The sequence below is a fragment of the Hevea brasiliensis genome, unplaced genomic scaffold (assembly GCF_030052815.1).
Source record: "Hevea brasiliensis isolate MT/VB/25A 57/8 unplaced genomic scaffold, ASM3005281v1 Scaf320, whole genome shotgun sequence".
NCBI classification, from domain to species: domain Eukaryota; kingdom Viridiplantae; phylum Streptophyta; class Magnoliopsida; order Malpighiales; family Euphorbiaceae; genus Hevea; species Hevea brasiliensis.
In genome coordinates this window covers 89,377-94,206 of record NW_026614830.1, presented here as the reverse complement: position 1 = coordinate 94,206, position 4,830 = coordinate 89,377, and the positions used below count along the sequence as shown (strand labels likewise).

The following is a 4,830-nucleotide window of genomic DNA, read 5'->3' as shown; positions in this document are numbered from 1 at the left end:
GTGAATGAAAGTTTAAATGGTCAATTAGTGACCATTTGGCTGTGTATGATGAAGAATTGAAGTGAGTTGTAGCTTGGAATTGAGTTTGGCTAGGCTGCCCTAGGTGACCTGCAGAATTGGACATGAGTCCAGCAGGTTTGGGCAGCCATAACTTGAATTGTAGAGGTTCAATTGGTGCAAGGCCAATTGGACATGAAACTAGACACATAATGGCACAACTTTGGTGAAGAAACCATGCCCATAAGACCAAACCAAGTGGACCAAAAGCTTGCCCCAATCTGGGTGACCTGCAGTCTGTTTCTGCAGAATGACCAAATGAACAGTATTTGGTCATTTCGCCATAACTCAGTGTAGAATGGTCCAATTGACCTGAAATTTTACCAGCAACAAGCTGAGATATAGACCAACAACTTTTATGAAGAAACCTAACCCAAATTATGACCATAACCTATCCAACAAGTGAGTTGCAGTCACTGTTCACTGCACTATAGATATGGTCAGTCCAGAAAAATTCTAATCTGGCTAGTTGTGGTTTTTGGACCATAACTTGAGCTACAAAACTCCAAATGGAGTGATTCAAAAAAGGAAATTCAATTAGACAAAATAAGGAACAACTTTCATGTTGATCATTTTGCCAAATTCCCACTGCAAAAATGACTAATGGAACAGTAAAGATAAGGTATGAAAACTGAAAATTCTGCTCAATTAACTTTAAGCTTAGAAATGGTATTGGCAACCAATACCAACAAATTTTAAATGCAAAATGTGGTATGTTGGGAGTATTAAAACCAATGTACCCATTGTCTATGCAAAGTCAACATTTTGGTTGACTAATGAAGTGAATAGTAACACCAAAACTTGAAATTCAAAAATTGTAAAACTCAAAAGTGTAAAATGCCCTAGTATACCTAACAAGATTGGTTTGGATAGCTTGGCATGCCAATAGGGTTTAGTTAGCAGTACTGCACATGGCATTATGCCATTCTGTGATTTCATGGCTTTTAGCCATTCTGACATTATGTTGATACTTGGCCTTGTGCCTAATGTTATTACAGCTTATTAGTCGCTCATTGCACACCGGAGACACATATGTGACCGATGGTGTGACGGCCGAGGTACTTGATACCCAAAGGTTTACTGTTTATCGATCGATCGTCTAGTATAGGTTACTTGGGCAACCAAAAATGAAAGTGGATAAATTTAATGAAATAATGAATATAACAAGTACAAAATAAGTAAGACTACAAATACTCATCGAAAATTTATTTGCAATGAGACATCAATACATTCACTGCATATTTATTTTCTATTATTTCTTTTTATTTTATTATTGGCACCACTAAGCATTATTGCTTAGCGCGTTGCTTTTGCCATGCGTAGGTTCTGGAGAGACCGACCGAGAGCCCAGTAGACCACAGACTGGGTGAGACCTTCTGCAGCTCTGCATAGTGTCCGTGTCACCTCACCATCTTCAGTGCATTGGTAGGACACTAGGTTTCATTTTGGTATTTTGTAACTAACTTTTATTTTCTCATGTGTAATTGAGACTTATGTAATGTATTTTGATGTTAATGTAAATAGTGGAAATTGTGTTTATGAATGGAAAATTGAGTATTTATTTATTGCTTGTATATGAATACCATGAGAAATGAATGATTGAGAAATGGAAATGTTGTTGAAAAATATTGAGATTTTGATGATGAAATGGAGTTTGGGATTGATTGAAAATATTGGAAGTGTTTTTCACAGGTTCCGAAGAACTGTTTTCTCCATTTTTAGCTGGTACTCTGCCGGATTTTCTATAAAATTTTCGGAACCTCAAATAAATTATAATTTCAATAAATGACTTAAATAAATTATATTTCATAAATTTTACTTCATAATTATGAAAAAAAAAATAAATTAGGAAGAATAAAAATGATTGAATTAAAATAGGGTGTTCTGATGCATACATTTTGCATAGTCATTTAGGTTTAATTTCATAGCCATTTTATTTGATTATTAGTCACTTTTAGCTAATTTCATTAGTTATTTAGTTAGTTTTTCATAATTGCCAATTTTGATTAATTTGTAATTTTTACTTTGTTTTGTAGGAAAAATGGTGTTTTTGAAGGACTAAAAAGAAATTTTGCCATTGAGGAGTGATTTCTACAGCCAAAGATGTCAAAAACAAGTTTCAAAGTTGAAATATGCATTGGCCAAATTGCGCATAACTTGCCGCATAAGTTATGCAGATCTGCATAAGGAGAAGAAACACTGCTCCAATACCTGCCGAATTGTGCATAAGGAGAGTGCATAACTTATGCAGATTCACGCCTCCCTTATGCAATCTCACGGAATTGTGCATAACTTATGCGCTTGATTATGCAGTTTCACATAAGAGAGCCAGAAACCAGCCGAAAACTGCATAAGGGACTGCATAACTTATGCAGTCCCATAAAGACTTCATTAATGAGCTGGCAGAAGATTCCCTCAGAAAATCATACCTCAAACACACCATTTTAGGGCTCTATGTCAGAAAAAGTTATAAATAGCCCCTTATCCCATTTTAGAAAGGGAGGAAGAAAGGGAGAAAAAAAAAAGAGGAAAGGAAAGGGGCAGCAGCTGAAGAGTAAAAAACGTCACTCCCACCATTTCCAAACAGATTTGGAGTTTTCTTTCCTTTATTGCACATTTCCTACCTTTCTTGTATCGGATTTCTTTAGTTTTAGTTTATTTTCATGATTTATTTCCTCTTTTACTTAGAATTTCTTGTGTTAAACATGGATTGTGAGTAGTTCTCTTTGATTCTGGAGTAAGGGATGTAATATTTTAGTTATTTTTGTGGATTTGAACTGGGTTAGTCCCAATTTAATAAAATTTATGAGGTTTAATCCATTTCTTATGTGCTTATTCACATGCTTAATGAAGGGCCCCATTAAGTTATGTTCTTAATCCTTGGTTGAAGCACCGAAAGGAGAAGACCAAGTGACAGTTAATCAAGAAATTGGACTTAATTAACTTAGATCTAGAAATAGACTAAGGGTTAAGAGGGTTTTAATAGATTGATTAAAGAACCTAATGGGTCTTGGTTAATTTTAACTCCACAAAAGTAGGATTAAGTTAATTAAGGCACTCTTTGTCTTACTCGAAAGAGTTTTCAAAGGATTTTAGAATTAATCTCCTTTAAACCCATAAATTTCATGGATTGGGCTAGCTAGGGAAAATCCCAAAATGACTTAAATATGAACCCTTAACTCCAGAATCGTTTTTTATCAATTATTGCTTGGAATTTTACTTTTGAGTGTTTAGTTTAATCTCATTTTATTAATTTTCATTATTAATATTATCAATTTCTTTATTTTGCGAATTATTAAATTAGTCATTGTTTGAATTTAGTTTTGCATTTTCATACCTTATGCTTCAAATTCCTAAATTTCTTTTATAAAATATGATTAAAATACAATTTAACATTCTTTATTTTACATCAAAAATTCAATCATTAACACAACTCCTCGTGGGAACGATATTTTTTTTTCTATACTACTTGAACGACCCGTGCACTTACAGTTGGGACACATCAAGTTTTTGGCGCCGTTGCCGGGGAGTTGTTTGTTTAAGATTGAATTCTTGATTATTTTAGTTGTTTATAGTTTTATCTTTGTTATCTTTTCATTTTGTGTTTGTTTGTTCTTTTTCAGGTACTCTTAATCTTTTATGAGAAGAGCTAAAAGCACAAGTGACACATCCTTATTGTTTAATCCTGAAATTGAGAAATTTTGTAAAGCCAACAAGAAAGAAACCAGAAAAAGAAAAGAAGCTTTGAGAGCAGCTGAAATTGAGCAAGAAATAGCTGAAGAAAGAGTTGGAATCGGTGGTGATAATGCTGAAAATGATCGAAACAATGAAAATGCAGCTCATGGTGATGAAGTTGTAAATGCTAATGTGCCTAAGGGAAGTATGATGGATCATGCATTTCCTCATTTTGATGATTTAAGAGAGAGTATAGCAAGACCAAGAATTGATGCAAATAGTTATAAGATGGATTTTGGAGTACTACAAATGATTCAGAATTCTCAATTCGGAGGTCATCCTTCAAAAAATCCTCATACTCATCTTAAGAAGTTTGTTATGATCTGTGATATGCAAAAGCAACCAGGAGTATCTGATGATGCAACAAGGCTAAAATTGTTTCCATTCTCTTTGAAAGATAGAGCATTGGATTGGCTTGATTCTTTACCTCACAACTCAATTACAAATTGGGAGCAGCTCACTGATGCATTTCTTGCCCAATACTTTCCACCTAGAAAAACTCAAGAGTTGAGGAATCAAATGATTGCTTTTAGACCAAGAGAAGATGAGACTCTTTATGAGTCATGGATGAGATGGAAGGAATTAGAGAGACAATGTCCACATCATGCCATTCCTAAATGGATGATAAACCTGAATTTTTACACAAATGTCACTCCTGCTATCAGAGGAATCGTTAATGCTCAAACTGGAGGGGAATTCATCATTAAGCATGAAGATGAAGCTTATGAGTTATTAGAGAAAATAGCAAAGAACAGTCATCTATGGAGTAGTCCAAGAGGGTTAACTCTAACTCAAAAAAGGCAAGTTGTGTGGAATGTATGAGCTTGATCCATTCAACATGATCAATGCCAAATTTGATGCACTCACTAATGTCCTTGCTAAGAAAATGGAGGATTTAAGTATGCTAGTCAGTTCATCATCATGTTCTGGAAGTTCTCAACAAGTCACTTATGCAGAAGGAACAATGAGCTGTGGAGTAGATTATCCTTCATATGCTTGGAGGAATCATCCCAATTTTTCATGGGAGAATCAGTAAAA

The 4,830-nt window shown here is 34.5% G+C and overlaps 1 non-coding gene across 1 annotated transcript; it reads right to left on the bottom strand.

The window, feature by feature from the left end:
- Nucleotides 1–4,295: 4,295 nt before the first annotated feature.
- Nucleotides 4,296–4,403, bottom strand: LOC131177082 (small nucleolar RNA R71). Its single transcript, XR_009146796.1, has one exon. It is a non-coding gene; the product is annotated as a small nucleolar RNA R71 (small nucleolar RNA).
- Nucleotides 4,404–4,830: the final 427 nt, after the last annotated feature.